Here is a 22087-nt window from a genome sequence, read left to right as displayed (position 1 = left end):
TTAAACTATGAAGATGGAGACAGATTTGAGTTGAAGTATATCTTAGGGTAAAAATGTATATTCTTCAAAGTTAATTTATAAATAATAAATATAATAAACAATTAAAAATACAAAGTTACTTTATAAACGTGATATTTTTATTGATAAAAATTTCCCGTCTATGAAACGGGTCGGGTAATATAAATTGGAAAAAACCGAGTTGTTACATTATAAAACAAAAAAAACATGTTTAATACAAATATACGATACTAGCAAAAAAACAAATTAGTAAATGTTCAGAACAATATTGACACCATTAAATAAAGTAGCGAACTTATATAGCATATGATAAAAAGATTAACATATTTAAAAAACACAAATACGGTTTTGACACAAAAAATATATAAATTAACATATTTATATTTATAAATAATAACATACGGTACCAGAACTGAACGCACCAAATAAATAGTAAACATTTAAAACACTTGGGTTTGAGAGGTCTTTGGTCCATAAATTAGCTGCTCAAATGAAAAAAAAAACTAAATAAATGAATAAATAATCGATAATACAAGGTTGCTCTGTTATGTGGCCTAATTGAAGATATGTGTCGTCATCAACAATGTTTTTAATATTTAGCTAGGTGACAAAATCTCTCGCGTTACAACAATGACATAGTTTGATAAGTTTGGTTGGTATTTATTATGTTCGTAACACCACCACCACTAAATTTATAATATAAAATTGTGACAACTTTCAAAACATTCCGAGTTTTTTTTCCAAGGAATGGAAATACGATCCAGAATTCGAAGCAAATCCAAAGTTTATCTAACTAACAATAGCCTCTTCTCCTCTAAGTCCAAAAGATTTTAGTATAAAATCTTGAAACCGCGAACACAATAATACATGCAAAAGTGGCATTCCATGTATAGATACTAGTATTTCTTGTTAAACCTGAAACCTGACTTATTTGAACCGTATCTTGAACTTATTTTGATCGGTTATTGGGTCAATTGCATTTAAGCTCAAACCTAAATAGCTCGAAACCCGAGAAAATTAACCGAAGAACACCTGATGCTCCCTTACTAACATGATTAGAGATGACACTGGTAACGTATCGAAATCGATATTAAAAAGGAGTCTAACCATGATTGTACAGAATTAAATTGACACCTGTACCATGTTCTTTACATCTTATATTAACTACTGCATGTCGTGCAAAACAACCTTTTTGTTTCTCTCACTCCATCTGTCCACCCCTTGTTCATCTTCTTTCTTCTTAACTTAACAATCCATCATCATCCAATATACAAAATGCTCCAACTATGTAAATAAATTAGTCAAGAACTCAAGACCCAAAAAACTCCAGCCATGTAAAGTAGATTGGTCTTCTGCAACATTTGAACCATTTCCGGTGAGCAAAAGTCGTAGGCATTAGACGGATTTAACGGCTGTTTGTAGGCCGGAATAAAACATTGGGATTTTCGATGCCCCTCCTACTCATTGGTCTAGCGTTCAATCCTGCCTGCCACCAGCTGCATGGGGGTTGTTGAATTTCATTATTTCTGGTAGAGAGTACGTCGTGCTCGAACAACTTTGAAAAAACATGAAAATGAACGAGTTTGAAAATGGCTGACGTCGACGAAAGCAAGATCAAAGCCGTCAGCGTCTTTCTTCCTTGAAAGATGGTCGGATTCGACAGGTTTTCTTCAAAGCTGTCCGGTCTTGTTAGAAACGCTACACGTGGTTGCGTGTGTTATTGGAGCTTGAAAAATATCGGCACGTTTCCAAAGACATCGCCCTCGTCCATTTTCAAAATAACAAAAATGGAACTTTAACATTAATGGGGTTATTTTCAGCTTATCTCCTAATTTGGTCTATTTTAAGCCTTAAAAATACAGAAACAATGGGTAAAAAAAGCATTCACAATAAGGAGATACAAACACACCAAAAATCATTCCTAATAAGCTTCCACGTCATAAAAACACAATTTTTTAAAACCACACAAAACTCACCCAATAAGGAATCTTAAAAACATTATTACATAATCATCTTTTACCTTTAACAAAATTATTATTATTTTTCTATCCACTACCCAATCCTTCACCCGGTCCCATCATTATCAAAAAGGCCCACTTCAACTTATTTATTCTAGTTCTTGTGCAAGAACTTCTTTAAAAAAATCTTTCGAAAATGGCTCTCACAAACGCATTATGTATAAAAACTCTAAACAACAAGCTATAAAATCGCCTTGTTGTGAATGTTCTTACCGGCACCAAAAATATAAAAAGCAGGTACCGGCCGCACCAATAAAAACTACCATCTTTTGATCATCATCATCGTCATCATCCACCTTTGACAATATGCTTAAAGTTTCAGCTTCTTCTCTCCCACCAAACCCAAACACAAACCTAAACCTAAACCTCTACCCCTTCCAAATCTACAGAAACCCAATCGAAGCAGCTCAACTCCACGCAATCTCACTCAAAACCTCAACTTTCAACCACCCATTAATCTCTTCCCGCCTTATATCTCTCTACACCCACTCCAAGTCCACCACTCTTGACCACCTCCACTCAGTCTTCAACCAACTTCAAACACCCACTTTGCATTCTTGGAACACCCTCATCAGAGCCCACCTCCAAAACCACCGCTCACAACAAGCCCTTGTTATCTTTCTTGATTTCATGACACGCTCCGGTTTATTACCCGATGTTTTCACTTTACCTTGTGTGCTTAAAGCCTGTGGGAGGTTAATTGCGGTTAAAGAAGGGGTACAGCTTCATGGGTTGACTTTCAAACTTGGCTTTCGGTTGGATTTGTTTGTGTTGAGTAGTTTGGTTACCATGTATTCCAAGTTTGGGGACGTCGGGTCTGCACGGAAGGTGTTCGACCAAATGCCTGAGAGAGATTTGGTGTCGTGGAACGCGTTGTTAGACGGGTATGTCAAGGCGGGTGAGATCAACCTTGCGGAGGAGTTGTTTGCTGAAATGACTGAGAGAGATGTTGTGACGTGGACAGTCATGGTTGATGGGTTGTGTAAATGTGGGAGAGTGGATGATGCGCGCAAGGTGTTCGATGAAATGCCAAGTAGAAACGTGGCTTCGTGGAACGCGATTATTAACGGGTATATGAAAGCGGGTGATTATGTTTCTGCACGTGGCTTGTTTAACGTAATGGAAGATAAAGATATAATGACATGGAACTCAATGATAGCAGGGTATGAACTTAACGGAAGGTGTTTAGAGGCTCTAAAGTTGTTCACCGAGCTCCTAAATTTGGGGTACATCCCGTCGGATAGTACTTTGGTTAGCACATTATCAGCTATTTCCTGGTTAACGCTTCTTAGCAAAGGAAGGTGGGTTCATTCGTATATGGTTAAAAATGGTCATAAACTAGATACCATACTCGGTACTTCACTGATTGAAATGTATTCCAAATGTGGGAGCATTGATAGTGCTTTAACGGTTTTTGAAACCATACCAAAAAAAAAGCTAGGCCATTGGACTGCCGTAATAACCGGATTGGGAACACACGGACGAGCTAAACAAGCTCTCGATCTATTTCTCAAAATGCTTAAAACGAACATTGTTCCCAATTCTATCACCTTCATTGGTGTGTTGAATGCTTGTAATCATGCAGGTTTAGTTGAAGATGGGAGACGATACTTTAACTTGATGATAAACGAGTATAAAGTAGAACCAACAATCGAACATTACGGTTGTTTTATTGACCTTCTTTCCCGATCGGGGTATCTTGAAGAAGCGAAGAATGTGATAGAAAACATGCCCATGAAACCAAACAAAGTTATTTGGATGAGTTTACTCAGTGGTTCAAGAATCTATAAAAGTTTAGAAATCGGTGAATATGCTGCACAAAATGTGATAAAAATCGACCCTAATTTTATAGAAAGTTATGTGCTTTTGTCTAATATATATGCTGCCAATGGAAATTGGGACAAAGTGTCACATATTAGGGATACAATGAGAAAAACCGGGGTTAAAAAAAATCCCGGATGCAGTTCCATAGAGTATGAAAACGAGGTTCATGAGTTCATTGCGGGTGATAAATCACACCCTCAGAATAACGAGATTTACCATAAGCTGAGTGAGATTAAGGAACGACTTAAATCTTTAGGGTATGTAGCTGATAAGTCACAAGTTTTGCTTAATATTGAAGGGGATGATGAGAAAGAAAGTGAACTGGAAACTCATAGTGAGAGGTTAGCTATTGCTTTTGGGTTACTGAGTTTGAAGCCCGGGATCCCGATTCGGGTAGTGAAGAATCTTCGGGTGTGCAACGATTGCCATTCGGTTACAAAACTTTTGTCCAAGATTTATGATCGGGAAATTATTGTTAGGGATAATAGTCGTTTTCACCATTTTAAAAATGGGTCGTGTTCGTGCATGAATTATTGGTGATGTGGAGGAAATTACATTAATTCGCACCCCTGGACCGGCTATGGGTTGGTAATGAGTTAAATCCTTAATCCTTATTGATTATTCAGTTTGAAACCGAATAAAAAGAAAACTGAACCAGACCGAAATGGAAATAAACTGAACTGTATTCTTATTGATTATTCGGTTTGGTTTTGAACCTCATATAAAATCTTACAAAGCGGTTGTTTGTGTAAAACTGGGCAAACGGGTAAAGCTGGTGAGTTATTTGAGAACATGTTGGATCAAGAATGGGATGCTGAAGTGGAGACGGCATTGGCAAAGGCGGCTATGGTTTCTTTAAGCGGAGTACGGTGAGGCTTGAAGTAGGTTGAGGAATTGGGCTCTCAATGAAAACACCATTGATAGAAGCCGATTCGAGATGGCTAATCTCCCAAGTGATAGACCCTTTGAGCGGGTTAGACTCCAGAGAAATAAGATAGAGAATTAGACATTTTTCTTCTTAATATTCTGCTTACAATTAATAAAACAAAGAGGCCTTATATAGGCTTACAATGCAACAATAAAAGGAAAACATGGCATAGTGGAATTGTAATTAACTATCCATTACATACATAATAAATAACTACTAAACTAAATGCAATTAACAAAACATGCAAGCAAGCTAAATGAAACGTGGGTCTATGATGGAGGTGGGATTGAGGACATATCAGATACATGGAACATAATTCTTAATTGTCAGACGTACGTAATGGTTTACATGCTTTATTGATACTAGTAGGGTACCCGCGCGATGCGGCGGCGGCAATTTGCAAAACTGTAGTTGTTTGTGTTGGTTCATAAGTCAACTCGTTAGATATTGTATAATTGTATTTTAGTTAGTTTTGTTATTCGTATGATATTTCACAAAACTTTATTATATAATTAATTTTACTGTTATTACAGTTTCTAGTTAGTAGCATAAATACGGCATATATCTTTTTCATGAGCGTTAAACATGTGAAATAAATAAAAAAATTAACATTAAAATTATTGTCATCAGTAAACTTTACTATTATGACAATGCAATAAACTAGAACAAAAATAATAAATTTTAGTCATAATTGTCGCATATCCTAATTATCTCATCTTGATTTTTCAGCCACCATTCATCATTGGCGAACATGTTATCAAAAGATTCACAAGGAGGTTGTTGTTCAAGTTTCGTTGATACATTTGGTGTAGGTTCGGTTTCTTTTGTGTTAGCCTCTTGCATTGCTACGCCTCCTATAGCAGGTTTTGATATTGTAAAACTAATGTTTAGTCTCTTGTATATGTTTTATCAAAGTAACTAGTAGAAACCCGCGCGATGCAGCGGGCGAAAATAGTCTAAATTGTCATATATATGTATTACATATGTATATGCCATGCTTGAGCCTAGAACTATCTAGGGGTGTTCACGGGCTATTTTGACGATTATCAGGTCAAACAATGAGCCAAACCGTTGGTATTGGTAACCAAAACCAAAACCGAACAATGAGCCAAACCATTAGAGCTCATTCTTTTATTTCATTTCGGTATGTTGTTTCAAAACTTAAAACTTAAAATGCATTGTAAGTTTATAACTAACTATAGCTAAAAAGGCTTTTGTTGTACCAACAAATTTTAACAGTTAAAACAATTGGACTCCAGCAACAAATGACTAACAGAATATAGACATAATACAGTATGGATATCAAATTTTAGTGAAATGCAGATGCTTGTAATGCAGTATTTCAAAGTCCAGCAACATTTATATTTTAACTCAAGTTATTTGAACAAAGAAAATGCAATGCCAATCATATATATATATATATATATATATATATATATATATAGAAAAGGTTAAAATAAAAAAGACATAGTTTTGTAGGAAGAGTAGGAATGACAAAAAATTTAGAGTTAGGAAACTATGTAGCCTAAATACTAGATCTTATGAAACTATTTGGTAGTTTAAAAACTATCAATCTTAACCACTAGATCATAGATCTAAGGGCTTAGATTTATTCTTACCCTTCTTAGGAAACTATCTCTTTTTATTATAACTCACCCCTATATATATATATATAGGGGTGAGTTATTGTACAATAATGACTTATCGTACATTACGTACGCGACACTGCTGGTCATCGATTTCAATTTTACGCGGTGGCAATTTGGTAAATAACCCAAACAGTAGTTCGCGATCAAATTCATCGATTTAGAATCGATTCCGATCCAAATTCAGAACTCCTTAATCTATCTCATCCAATTTCTAAACTCTAATCACAACTTACAGTATGAAATCTGTCACACCCTCAAAATCCACTAACGGAGTTTTACCGTCAGAGGGTGTGAACTAACAGGATCGGAATCATCAGTTATAATCAAACCATAAAAACGTTTAAATGAAAATAAGTGCGGAAGCGTAAAACCATAGAACAATGTTACGTCACGCAGGACGATTTAAAAACCAAGGATAACAGTTAAAACAAGTTTGCATAGTTAAAAGTTTATCACACAATGCATGTTCCTAAACCGCGCGCCCGCCTCGGCTACCTGAGAATAACATACTAAAAGTGTCAACACAAGGTTGGTGAGTTCACAAGTTATATAAAATAAATCGTTTAGCGTTTGCGTTAAGCGTTTTACATTAAGCGTTTTGCGTAACCACGTTACGGCGTTTTGCGTTAAGCGTTTTACATTAAGCGTTTTGCGTAACCACGTTACGGCGTTTTGCGTTACCAGATAGTGTTATGTCAAATTATATATCGATAGGTAGCTAATCTATACAACAAGTATTACTAAGTGTTCGACACCGAAGCTGACTGTTTCTCAATTGCCTTGCCACCATGTCTATCCAGACCATGGAAAATGTGTTAGTCAAGATTACACCCGCTCGACCTCCAGTCGAGTTTAGCGTTGGGTGGGGTTTGTCAAACCCAGTAGTACTACTCAACAGTGACTCGCTATTATCCAATATTAAACGGTTCGATGTTATGAAGGACTTTAGTTGTTTCGTTTGCCACTTAGCCTTTACAAGTGATATATAATCTAATAACAAAATCTAAAGCGTTTCGGAGTATGTATTCTCCCCCAAGTAAAAGTGTTTAAAGAGTAAAAGGGGAAACGTGAAACTCACTGTTTGCGAAGAATTTCCCAAAATAAATCACCAAGATGCGCGTCACCGAAAAACTCTCTCTAACGTTCTAAAACAACAAAGAGATTTTTCTAAGTGTCGGAATATTATCGAGTCTCTAGACCCGGCACATAATACCTATGCACATAACATGTTTCGTGTTTCGTTTGTGAATCGTGTGTGACTTTCACAAGTGTTTTTGTGACACATCACATGTGTAAGCAATCATATACGTGTCATGTATTCATAACGTACATTACTAGCAATTATTCCCCGTAAGGGCATTTTGGTCAACAAATAACAATTAACTAGCCATTATTCCCCATAAGGGCAATTTGGTCAAATCATGGCAATCAATTAGCAACTATTCCCCACAAGGGTATTTTGGTCAAAACATAACAATTATATAACAAACATCATATTTCATGCATTTTTACACAACTCAGCAGCTAGTTTCACCGAGACAGAAATCCTGCTAGAAAGATTGTACTATTTCACCGATCATAGCATCTCAATTATTTTACCAAAAATCATCACAGAAGCACATATGTCTTAGGTTTCCAGAAAATATTTTATTACATTTTTATTCCTCATAGTTTTCTCACAATCATCAAATCATTACAGCAAACTCATAACAGTCAGATTCATGCACAACAGAATGTTATTTGCAATTCCCGTTAAACAAAAAATCCAATAAATACAAGACCACTTGGGTTTGGTTCCTAACTCAATGAGTCAACTTCCAGAAGTGGAACCAACCCAATTGGTCTCGTAGTTCATGAGATATAACATTTACAAAACAGCCTAACAGCAGGTCTAACAACTCAGCTTTGCACCACGTTTTTGTAAAATCATAAAAGTTATCTTTCACATGTCTAAAAATTACAAATTTATATTCTTTAGAAACTAGACTCAACCTAGTTTACTGTAGTATCAATTATCTCAATCAATTTCCACTTTTACATCCCGTTACAGTCATTCAAACATCAACAACACACTCTGTCCAGAAACTGTTTGTATCCAAACTCAGCAATTCAACTATCTATAGACAACAAATCATTCATAGAACATTCTAGACATCATAACTCCTATCAATCGGCCATTAAGGTTCACAATTAACCCAATAAAACTAACTATTAAACATAGAGGATGCATAGAATAGTTGTTTATACCTTCCTAGCACCTTAATCTTCAATCAAACTTGAAAGATCTTGATTGTGTATGTGTGTATATTGATCGATCACAAGGAGAGGGGAGAGGGGATGGCTGGCCGATTTGGGGTTAGGGTATGGGAGTAGGAGATTAGGGTTTAGGTTATCATGTATTTATAGACTAATATGTTACACTTTGGCCCCTCAACTCCTAAGTATTACTTTTTTTTCTAGAACCTTCTATCATAACTTGCACATCAAGTTAACATTACTAGAACCTTCTATCATAACTTGCACATCAAGTTAACATTACAATAATGTTATCACATAACACATAATCCTAACACACAATGATCACATAATTAGTGTCTTGACGTTTTTCGTTTATTCATCAATCGTTTGCGTCGACTTGTTTGCGTTTCGGTGCAAATCCCGAAAGACTACACATGTAGTAAGTGTTAAGCGTCATTTAAACCCTAGTTTAAATGTAATGAGGTTTGCGTTATAGATTCAATAAATCTAAAGTTTGAATTGACGGAGTTGAGTTAACGGAGTTAACCTGAAATTGACGATTGTCACAAAATCTCAAAAGTCAAAACCCAAAATTGAAAAGAACGTCACTGAACATTAAAAATCTTCAAATTGATCAAAAATTGATGATTTAATCAATCGAATTGATGTGTAAGAGGCTTTAGAATCATCAATCGATTATGAAAATACAGATTAACACACTTAATTGAGCTCTGATTAGGGTTCATGTTTAAACGTTCTGCTCAAAGTTTAAACGTTCTGACCAAAATAAACACCAAAATGATGATTTAATCAATCGAATTGATTTGTAGGAGCATTTAGATTCATCAATCAATTATGGAATTGCAGAAATAACGCACTCAATCGAGCTCTGATTAGGGTTCAAAATATTATGTGTAAACGTTCTGAAACAAATCTGAATACCTTTAAACGTTCTGAACAAAAAAGAACATCTTTAAACGTTCTAATACATTCAACGTAGTTCTGGGTGTTCAAAAAAAATGAACATCTTTAAACATTCTAATACGTTCTAAGAAGTTCAGGTTATTTAATAAAAGTTTAGAAGTTCTAAGAATTTCTGGGTGTTCAAAAAAGTTTAGAAGTTCTGATAAAGTTTAGAAGTTCTAAGAAGTTCTGGGTGTTCAAAAAAGTTTAGAAGTTCTGATAAAAAGTTTAGAAGTTTTAAGAAGTTCTGGCTGTTCAGAACTTCTAAAACTAACCAAAAAAAAAATAAACAAATGTAAACATGAAATTGAACACTGAAATCACTTCATATAATCTCATAATCATCAAACAATCATCAATCGACTGTTAATTTGATCATTGATTCGACAATATGAACAAAATATGGAACGTCTACAACTGGGTTTCTGCAAAAACACAAAATTGATTAATTGAAACTTCAAATTGATGAATAATTGGACCAATTTCAAAGTTTAATTGATCAATTAGTTCAACAATTTCAATTTCAATTGGGCAATTTTATCAACTGACATGTGAGCAACGATCGATGGTTGTGTCGGAAGAAGATGGTGGTCGCGAAGGTGGATGGTGGACGGAATCGTTGAACGGCGATGGTGAAGGTGGACGGAATCGACGACGGAGGCCGGCTCGCGTATTTGTGATTTTCGGTTAGGATGGTTATTGAAGATGGACGTTTCAGAATGTCGCGTACCTATTGTACGATAAAGAATTTCCGTATTCCATCCTTTACCTATATATATATATATATATATATAACTTTATCTAGATATATATCACAGTTGGGTTTTTACGGCTAGCTTGCAACATAAACCGCAAACCAAACTGTTCGCTATGGTTTGAAATTTTTAAAACTGACTGACCGAAAGTTTACAAGAAAAACCAACCGCTATACTAAACCAATGGCATGTTTAAACAGCATCAAATAACTTAACCCTTAACACCCCTAAACTATCACAAAAGGTTGCATATTAAGTCAAAATCAAATTGCATTAAAATAAGACTACAATAACTTCATTATAAGGCAACAATAGTCCAATACAATAACTTCATTACAAAGGTGCATTGAAAATACACACATGATCTATGACAATAGTAACAAAGATAAAATTGTATTACAAAATAAATTATATTAACACCAGCTTAAAAGAAACAGTAGTAAAAAAAACAAAACCAACTAAATATCAAATGTCTTCTTCCTTATTCATCTAAATTGGCTTTCAATTCAGCTTCAAGCTCCTTTGCAACTTCAAGTTTGTTCTATGAAACTTGTTCACTATTTGCAGTTTCGAGTTTATTTTTTTGACCACAATAGGCCGCGGGTATAACATTGACACATAACGGGGTCAGCCCATCCAATGAAACTCGGACATTATGACCCCTACATGAAACTAAAGTCAGTACAAACTCATATACACATAATAGCATATCCATGAAAGAAAGCAATCCATAAACAAATGGCATTAAAACTAAATTTGTGATCTTAGCATTAGTAGCAACGATTAATTAGAAACATAATATCTTAATCCCCATTTATACATGCTACTATAGATGCAAAATTAATTAATATAACACAAATAAGCCAAGCTTGAGCTTGGAAAACAACTCACGAGCCAAGCTCAAGCCTTGTTAAAATCGAGCTTTCCTAGGTTTACACCCATGTGTTATGATGCAAAAACAGATCCTTAATTTCTAAATTAAACGTACATGTTCGTTCATTATCGTTCATAATTGTTTGTTTATTTACAATTGTTTTTGTCCATTCGTTTTTGTTTGTTTATATTATGTTAACCATTTAACTATGTAATTTTATAATATATAAAATTAAACATGCTAATAGCCCACCACTAACCCATTTTAGGGTGTTTGTTTATGTTACTTAGGTTCACTTTACGTTAAACAAAATAGTATGCACAAAATGTAGCTTAATCATATATTGAAACCCACCCATCAAAAATCCATGGACATTTTTCAACCATAGTCCCACAATCTTCATCATGTTGATAATCTGAATTAGTTGCAGCCTCATCTTCAAGACTCCCTAGCTGCAACAAGTAACAAAAAAAAAAAAAATCACGTAAACAGTACCAAAATTATATTATTGTTCTTTTTTTATAAATGAATCATCAATATATAAACCTTATTCACAAGTGAAACTGTGCAAATAGTAATCTACGTTTTTGTTCTTATTGACCTGTTAATGAAAATAAATAAGGATATAGTATAGATATATATAGTCAGTAATCCGCAAAATAATCCAATAACCAAATGGCAAAGAAATCTAATTCTGCTCAGGAACCCGACCCTCATATAGAGCACTCATGAAGTTAAGTTCAGATATATGAACACAACCTGGACCCGGAAGTCGTGTTAGACATCAGAAACCGCATAAGCTTCTTTTAGTTCTGTAAACGACCCCCCCCCCCCCCCCCCAAAAAAAAAGCAAGGTTTCCCACCCTTGTGGTCTCTTGATGGGCTCACCAGATGAGCTTGATCGGTTGCCTATTACGACTGCTATTTCTGAAGTACTACTGGTTCATGTGATGCAGGCTTTTTCTGAGTCGATGTGCTGCACATACAAATATAAAATCAAATTATTAAACATTTGATCAAAAATACTTGGTTACACAAATTATTAAACTCTTACAAAATAAAAATTGGAAACTCATACATGCGGTTCGGATTTTTTTTAAATTGCACGCAAACCGAAACCAAACCAAAAATTCTGCTTATACAAGAAACATAAAACCAAATCGTCGATTACTTTTGGGTTCGGTTATTCGGTTTTTCCGTTACGGGTTAGTTTTTATAGGTTCATGCATTGAGGGTATTATAAATGGTCAAAACAGGCTAGTGTTTAGGGTAGATTTGATCAGAAAATTTTTAAACCATCTAGTTAAATTTATAATATATAATAAACTTACCAATTCTTTGGATGGTGTTGTATCATCTGAAGATCTATGTCTCGAGTAATCACTATGCAAACTGGTACGCTTGGCTAGTGCCTCAATTGTTCCTGAGAATCTAGCTCTAACCTCTGGTCTCACAAAATCAAATAAAAAAAATATACATTATCATTAAAATGTCAGATAAGCTCTAAAGCAACAATTATAAGAAATGAGAAAATCACCGTGTTACACGGTTACCCAGCAGAACCATCAGAAGTAACAGAAACAATCTTCATGTACATAACCAACAAATGATTAAAAGTGTATAATAATATCATATATATATATATACTAGCGTAGGAGCCCGCGCTTTGCGGCGGGATCGTATTAGCATGTTAGCAATGACGTATTTGGCACCTGGTATAACCATTGGTCCAGTCGGATCAGTCAAGCCAGATTCAAGAACCGGATAAGTTATAGATATTCGTTTATTATTACTATACAAATAAATGATGAACCGTTAACTTAAATCGTACCATAAATTCATACATAGTAAAACTAACCATTATTACCCATGCATTGCGACGAATCACGTCAAATGCATTACATGATCGTGATTTTTTATCGTGTTAAATTAAAAAGAAAACGGGTCAAATCATGTCGAGAGGCATCTATGACCCATATGAAAAAAAAACATATGAGGGACGAATACATGTTTTTAAAATATATGTTCTAACCCGAACACGTTTTCATTTGGGTGGTGTTTTAACCCTGATAGTACAATAGTAAGATTGTATTTAAAAGATGTAAACTCGAAAAGAATAGATGTTCAAAATATGTGACCTGTGGCCAATAATAGTTTAATACATAATAAACTGGCCAATAATACATAAAAAAGGAAGAAAATGATAAAAGAGAAAGAAAATGATAGTTACGTCATTCAAATAGCACACCATAAGAAATTTGCTAATATTTTTTTGTTACTCCATAAAAGTACATTACATCTGGAAAAATAAATATTATTATTGTTATTAATACCATCATCATGAAGTTAAAAGATATGCTGAATATTGAGATAAACATTACATTTTTATTGGCTTAAGTATAAATATAGTGAACAAATATTACTCTCCATCGAGCTTTGTTTCATGAAAAGTTGATTGAATTTAGTAAACTCATACAATTTGAAAATTGCTGTCACTCAAGATTGCGCCCAGCCGCATCCAGCACAAACATGTGCCTCATATAATTTTTCTCCATCCTTTCAAAATGCTTTGTTAACTGGTACAATCTCTGGTATATAATCAAGACTATTTCTTTATCTATTCATTTCAGCTGAATCCGAGCTCACTAAATAACAATTTGCACCTAAATGAGTGAGTGCATCTTCTTTCTGTTTATTAGAGGAAGTTACTGAAATATGTCAAACTGTATGTCTTTCATTCCATACATTATTGTGTACATATACAAGAGATAGTAACTAATCAGGAGATATACACGGTAACTAAATCAATCTAATAATACAAAATATACATAACAAATATGCTTGGCTAAGACACCCCCTCAGGCTTAGCGGCAGAAGAACGAATGCAAAGGCTGGATTTGAACTTGTTAAACAAGGAGCGAGGCAACCCTTTCGTAAATATGTCGGCGTACTGGTAATCTGCTGGCACATGTAGAACTCGAATGTCGCCGACCCAAACTTTGTCCTGTACAAAATGTATGTCTAGTTCGACATGTTTAGTACGCTGGTGTTGTACGGGGTTTTGTGATAGATAAACGGCTGAGAGGTTATCACAATAAACAACGGTTGCTTGACGAGTGGGGACAAAAAGTTCAAGTAGTAAGTTACGTAACCAACTCGTTTCGGCCACGGTATTAGCAACCCCACGATACTCGGCTTCAGCACTCGATCTCGAAATTGTAGGTTGTCGTTTAGAAGACCAGGAGACCAGATTTGTGCCCATAAAGATACAATATCCAGAGGTGGAGCGTCTTGAATCTGGACATCCACCCCAGTCCGCATCGGAATATGCTGTAAGTGTTGTAGATGTAGATGGGGTGATATGTAAACCATGAGACGTGGTGCCGCGAATGTAGCGAAGTACCCGTTTAAGAAATTGAAAGTGTGGTTCCCTTGAAGCATGCATAAAATATACATAACAAATATGCTTGGCTAAGAGTTACCACTATCACATGAAGACCAAATGCTTTTGCTATTAAAACACCCAGATGACAAACTCCACCCAACCCCAAGATTCGTACTTTTATGGGCTTTTTAGATCCAATGAACCGTTTTAACGGACTACAGTCGTTACTCCTGCGCATCATATCATGAAACCCTTCACAAAAAACGACAATTTGGTTTGGCGTTATGCTTTTGTAAAGACCTAAAATATAAATATACATGCATTAATTAATAAAAAAATAAACGAGCTAAGTTTGAGTTTTATAACCTACTCACAAACTGAGCTCAAGCTCTCTAAAAGTTAAACGAACCGGACTCGTCAGGTTGACATGAACACAACCCATTACATGTAAATGGGTTAAATTTAGTTATGTTTTGTTTAAAATTAATCCAAAAGATTTAATTAAAAAGTGTCAAAGGTGTTAAAACGCCATTCAAAGTGTATTCAAATATGTAAAACACTTTTAACTCAAATTAATCATATTTATTTTAAACTCACAATGTCTTTTGCCCGTGTGCTTGAATTATTTGCTATTGACCCAAACCCAACCGATATCTTTTTAAAAAGAACCATTTACAACAAAACCAAACCGGGAAAAACCAAATAATTGAACCAGACCAATATGAAAAACCGAATAACCAAAACCGACTTAAAAGATTATGATTTTCGGTTAACCGGAAGTTTGATTATAGTTAAACTCAATCTTTAACGTCTAAAATAGTTAAGCTAAAAGATTTACCTGTTATTTTTTTTAAGTTCTTCTAAAGTCTTTGTAGTTTGGTATAGCTATACACAAACTGCAACAGCCGACCATGCTGCAAAAACTATGGCCATAGTGATTATTTTATTAGGATTATTTTTATTCAATTAAACTGCAAGTGTAAAACACTAACCAAAATTTGTAATCTGGCATTTGAGCTTCGACAACCAGACCTTCAATCCATCAAAATATTGTGGGGTTTAAGATCCCTGAAACAAATGAACACTAAAAAGCATAAAAATTTGTTCAAATTTTGAAATCAGGATACATAATAGATAAACGGAACCAATTAAGTTCAAAATGAACCCTAGCTGTCGCCACGAGAACCATCGGAAAACCGAGTTGAACAGAATAATTTACAGGTTACCAGAAAAATGACTTGTAGCCGTCGATTTGTTACTATACACCACCTCGCTTCCTCTGTTTAACAGGTCCACTGAGCCATCGGTACGGTTTAACACCACCTGAGCTGCTGCTATTATGTTTCGTCTTCAACGCCGTAGAGCTAGGGTTTTGAGAGAACATAGAAAGGAGTGTCGTGGTGGCTGAATAGTTTGATGTGAGAGAGGAAACGATTAGGGTTTGAGAAGAATCAGAGAGAAACGCTTGTTGTGGTCTTTTTAAAATTTGAATCCCCGTATGAATTACGTGATGGCCTCCCGCTCATTTTAACCAGCTTTAAGTATATTAAGCATTGATGGGTTGTAACATATGCTAATGCAACAAGAGTTAATTTTAGGAGTTTTTTTTGTAAAATTACATTTCTATCCTTCCTATATCTATTTTAATATAGTATAGATAATATTATATGTATTCAATATACATACCTGACAAAGCTTCACACTGTTGTTGTGTTTCGTCCATTACAGTTTCCTAATTTATGTAATACAAATATGATTAACTTAGCATGATGGAAAGAAAAAAAATCATGTAAAATCAACTATATTTTAATACACATGTTAAGCATACATGAATGGTAAATACAAATACATATATGTATTGAATTATGTACATATGTAGTATAACATTACAATAATTATATTATAAACGTACATATATGTTACATACATGGATGGTACATTGGTACGCATAAATACATATAGTTTGATTGAAATTCTATTGATACATAAATTAATGTAATCTTTTAAATGTATGTTGGTAGAACAAGTGTAGACATATATGTGTTTAATAATATATAAGTACCCAATTCAATTACCCAATAATATATCTAAAATATATGTAAACGAAGATCCAAAAATTCTAGGTGTCGCGACGTGGTCGCTCCCCCTTTTTTTGGAGCCACCAGATTTACTTCTTACTTAAATGGTGACTTCTCATTAATTTAACCCGATTTTGACCCGTTTAAGGTTTAAATTTCGCGGGTCATGGTACACTTAAATAGTTAAATGGGTTAAATAGGTCAGAACAACTCCTTAATCCTTTCTTCTCTACACACACATACGATGGCCATCTTCAAACACCTTATCCCAAATCATTGTCGCGGTCTTCTATTATCCCAATCCCAAATCTTTGCTCGCCATCTTCTGTAACCAAAGACAGTCTTCATCGTTGCCTCTTTCAAGCATTATTGCTCGATTTCGAACCCTGCAATATAACCCCAAATTAACAAAACCCTAGACCTCAATTACGGCCAAAACTCTGGAACCGTGGAGGTAATCGTTTGAATTCCGATGGCTATTGGAATTTCCCTACTTATTCTTCCGACGGTAAGTGTTTGTTTGTTACTGTGCTTATCTCATCCAGAATTAAACGGGCCTTGTGTATGCTTTGAGTTTTATTTTATTCTTATTTACTTTTGGGCAGATTATTTCTATGTCGAATACATCCATTATTATTGTCAACTGTTTTTAATGCTACTAACGATTTTTTACGTTATTGATTCTTGTAGATGTGGTCAAATTATGAGACGAGATGATCAACACAAGTTGTCGGCTGCTCAGACTTTCTGTCCGTGTATGCAATGTGCTGCCATATTCTTTCTTAAGTTTGGTTTTGTTTCTGAAACTCGAAATATATGAAACATACTTAATTAAAGAACACACTTTGTTATTTAGTAATTAAATTTTTTAAGTAATAGTTTTTTGCTGAAGGAAATTTAAAAAAAAAAATAAAAAATTCAGCAAGATAAGAATAATAACAACTATAGTTTTTTGTTTATTATTTAATGGGTTATTATTGGGTTCATGCCTGTTATATTGTATACGGATAACACATAATGTGTGAGTTCTTTTGTTTTTCTTTGGTTTTTGTGTGGGAAGGCAAAGGTTCTAAATTATAAAAAAAAAATACTCAAGATGATGGGATAATGAGGTGTGGAATTTATAATGCTTTTTCTTGAAGTTTCTAAATTATAAAAAAAATAACTGATTTGTATGTTTTTTGCTTCTGGCGGTAGTTATGGCTTGATTTCTATTCGAGTTCAGATAAACAAAAGCCCCAGTCAGGTAATCATTTTTAGGTAAATTCTGATTACAAGTTTGTTTTCTTTTGCCTGACCTCAAAGACTAAATCAACTCGTAATTGTAATTTATGTTTTTCTAATCACACGCACACATAAAATTAAATAAGCATACACATGTACTTACTGAAAACAAAGTTGTCACTTCAACCTCTGAAGAAACACTAATTGACCCCGGGCAGATTACGGATAATCTGGGGGTTAAATAGATGTTTCCCACGAGGGGTTAGATCCGGCGAAGATGGTTCTTCTAATAACCTGCAAAACAGACACCGTGAGCTCGTCACTGAGAAGGGGGGGGGGTACCTCCTTTTGACTACCCTCCGGCGTGAGAATCAGACTAGATTGCTCTTGAATATAAGTGTATATTAAGAGAATGACTAGAGCAGATATCAGGTAATATATCAAGATATGAAATATGAGATAAGATATAAGATGAGATGATACCATTCCAAGGTGTTGGAGTATTTATAGCCGAAGGTAGGTTTCCGAGCAGGTACAGCCGGCTGAATAGTGTTCATGTTCTGCCAACTGTGGGCTACGCACATGCCATGCCGGTGGTTGGTGGATAGGCAACGGCTGATAGTGACCAGGCCGGCTGTGTACTATTCCTGTTCCACCAACTGCAGGCCATGCACGTCCTCCGACAGGTTGGTGAGTAGGCAGCGGCTAATAGTGACATACAGTACAAGAGCGTGCTGCTCGTCATACTGTTGTCAGTGAGCTGTCGTATCCTTGGTCAGATCTTTTGTCCATACCTCGTCAGGTACAGTACAAAAGATCATCCAGTATCGTACAGACTGGCTCATTTGGGCGGGAGTTCTCCCAGCTTTGTGCGGGAGTGTACCCGGCTTGCTCACTCCTTCTTCAGGTGACATTACTGAATTATTTAAGAGTTAAGTGCCTTGTGCGTGTAGCTTTGCTGCGCAGGTAGCCTTCCCTGATGGCTTGTATCCGCAACTGCGGGAACAGGCGGAGTACTTCACCATTGGGAGGCTTTTCCTGCGGGAACAACTTGCGTACTGCGCGTAAGGACGTCACGTCGCTGAGCATGGTGGGTCCTGCGGGCCCAGTTGGTTTCTACGCAGACGTCCCTCTTCAAGGGGTTGCGAGTTTAGCCTTTGCGCAGACGTCCCTGTTGAAGGTGAGTCTTGCGGGTTCAACTGCGCAGACGTCCCTCTTTGAGGTAAGTCTTGCGGGTCCAACGGGGCTCTGCTGGGACCTACCTCTTCAAGTCCCCCCAGTCCAATGTTCTTCTCATGAATTGTTAATAAGTGAGGTGAACTTTTGGACTTTAAGCAAAGGGTTTTGAAAAGGGTTTAGTTTTAAGGTTTTCCATGGGGATTCTTCCCACGGAAGTCCTAATGTCACGTGCAGAAATTCCGGACTTTCCTGCCTGATCTTTGGGTATGATGCGGGTAGGTCTGTAACCTCCTCGCAAGTCAGGAGCGTTGAGTTCCACTTGTGTAGATTCTCCATGAGGTTTTGGTAGTTTTGAAAATAGTGATCAATTATGTTTAAACAACCAATTCCATCTTGGAGCTTCAAACAATCTAGTTCTCGACGTTCCCGCTATGCGGGGATGTCATTCCCGTTTCCGCAAGCACGGCCCAGAAGATCCTTCTTGGTTTCAATTCCCTGCGGAGTGCTAGGTATGTGAAGGGTTTCGCCTTGACACTGTACCCGCACTCGTCTTATAGTTACTTTACTTCCAAGGTATTCCTGGCTTCAATTCCCTGCGGGTGCTAAGTATGTGAAGGGTTTTGCCTTGACACCGTACTCGCACCCGTCTTATGGTTACTTGGTTGCCGAGATATTCTTGGCTTCAATTCCCTGAAGGTGCTAAGTATGTGAAGGGTTTTGCCTTAACACTGTACTCGCACCTGTCTTATAGTTACTTGGTTGCCAAGGTAAGGGGTATATTCCCGCTTACTTTTGAATCTTTTTTTTGAAATTCGAAGAGTTGGTGAAAGGATAAGAACAGTCCAAACTGTTGAAAAGTCGTCTGACGGTTTCTTCTGACAGTGTCAGGACGTGCAGGAAGTTATGGCGACGTGATAGTACATGGTCATTCCAGACGCTTTTTCAGGCGCGTGGGCGCGAGTTTTCGGGCGCGTGGCAGCGAAATTTATGGCATGCGTCCTTTCGACAGCTGTTGCCAGCTTGGTCTTTGCCACGTGTCATAGTTTCATTGCACCTTTGATTTCTCTCTCTTCCGCATTAAATTCATCGCATTTATTGCGATGAGTATATAAAGGGGGAGAGGATCCTTTGTAATCCACACTTTCACTTCTATCTTCTCCTTCTAAGCGATTTCCGGCGAATATTCTTTCTGAAATCGTTGCCTTTCATCCTTCCAGAATGTCTTCTTCCCATGATGTTGAGGCTACTACCGAGGAGTCTGACGTGTTCGTCGAGAATCCGTCGTCCACTTCCGATAAGGATGACAAGAGTACTGCCGGCGAGTGCCAGTGTGCTCTTCCGGCCGACCTCTATCAGTACGTCGTCCGGAAGTTCATGCTCGAGCCGTTCGAGCCTGAGTTTCCGGAGCCACACCAGACGGTGTACGATGCCCCCAAGGGCAAGATAGGGGTGTACGCTGCATTCTTCATTTATGGGAATCTCAGGTTCCCATTGACGAAGTTTGTATACCGTGTCTTGGAGAGGCACGGTGTGCATCTGACGGAGGTACACCCGATGGCGATCGCCAAGATCCGCCACTTTGAGTGGGTGTGCCTCATTCTGGGCGTGGAGCCCCACGTTGATCGGTTGATGACTTTCTACTCCTGGAGGTGCATCCAGGGGTGGTACACCTTGGTCAATCGGATCAAGGGTTTGAAGATCTGCGCTACCGAGCGCAGTCTTCGGTCGGGGAAGCGGGAGTTTTTCTATATCTCCGCTCGCGTCGTCCCCATTGCGATGACGTTTAAGAATGGGAGAGCACTCCCCGCCCTTCACGCCCTCAACCACCAGGAGGCGGAGTGGTTCGCCAAGATCTCTCGGATCCAAACTCCGGTGTACCGCTTTGCGGGGTCCGGGATGGTGATGATCGGGATGAGCCGGGTGTGGAAGGAGGCGTCACAGATTCCCATCGTCCTCGAATACGGTTTGAACTCTGTCCCTTACGGTATGCTCTGTCTTCTTTGTTGATATAGGTTTTTCTTCTAACTGTTTCTTTTTTTATTTCAGAGGGAAACGACTTGCAGTCTCTCCTGCAGCCGCGGGAGAGTGATGGTCCCACTCGGATGGGTACTCGTGCTCTAGATGAGCACGAGTTGCCCATCCTTGAGCAAACGGCGGATCGGTTCGTGATGGTCTACCCGCCAGGCCACGAGATCCTGAGCGCCAGGCGGCCAGGTAAAGAACTTTTTGACCCTCGCCCTCTCAATGCTCAAACCTCTGCGGGAATTCCTCTAATTTTGTCATCTTCTGATGAGGAATCCGCAGATGGTCCTTTATTGGCGAGGAAGAAGAAGGCTGCCGGCGGGAAGGGGAAGGCGAAGGTTGCCTCCACTGCCGATCCGGGGAACCGGTCAAACTAGGAGACCGAGAGCGAGGAGACGGCGGGGAACCCAGGTGGTGTTGAGACCACTGCTCCGGAGGCTGAGACGACTGTCACCTCCGAGCAGCCCAAGATGACGACGGTGACCGGTATGAAGAGGCCGGCTCCATCGGGTTCGTCCCCGCCTGTTCGCACCTTTAGGCTCAAGAAAACCCGTAAGTATAATCTTCCTTTACTTTTACTGCATAGCTTTCCACCATTATACTTATATCTTCTTTGTGCAGGCGTGGATGCTACCGCATTCCAGGGTGGAGCGGGAGGTAGCAGTTCTGGACCCATGAAGGTAGGTTTGGTCAACCTACCTGAGGCGATGACCCAGGCGACTGCGCCTGCTTCAGTTGGTTCAGTTGCTCACCCGGTTGAGCCAACTGTTCCAACTGTGACGACGTCCCCGCCGGCTGTCAGTGCCATATTCACTGATTCTTTCACTGAGCCGGCGGTGAGTATTTCTGTGGATTCTTCCACAGCCGCGGCCGCGGTTGTGAGTTCACCTCCGGTGAGTTCACCTCCGGTGAGTTCACCTCCGCTGGTTTCT

General features: G+C 37.5%; 1 pseudogene; it reads left to right on the top strand.

Moving 5' to 3' along the window:
* The first annotated feature begins 2342 nt into the window (after positions 1-2342).
* Positions 2343-4400, top strand: LOC143584555 (pentatricopeptide repeat-containing protein At5g48910 pseudogene; annotated as a pseudogene).
* Positions 4401-22087: the final 17687 nt, after the last annotated feature.

Source organism: Bidens hawaiensis, unplaced genomic scaffold, assembly GCF_021521415.1.
Source record: "Bidens hawaiensis isolate Kalapana, Puna unplaced genomic scaffold, B.hawaiensis_p1.1 tig00033172_1, whole genome shotgun sequence".
Classification (NCBI taxonomy): domain Eukaryota; kingdom Viridiplantae; phylum Streptophyta; class Magnoliopsida; order Asterales; family Asteraceae; genus Bidens; species Bidens hawaiensis.
Note: the sequence above shows the minus strand (reverse complement) of the source record. Positions and strands in the feature narration are given on the sequence as shown.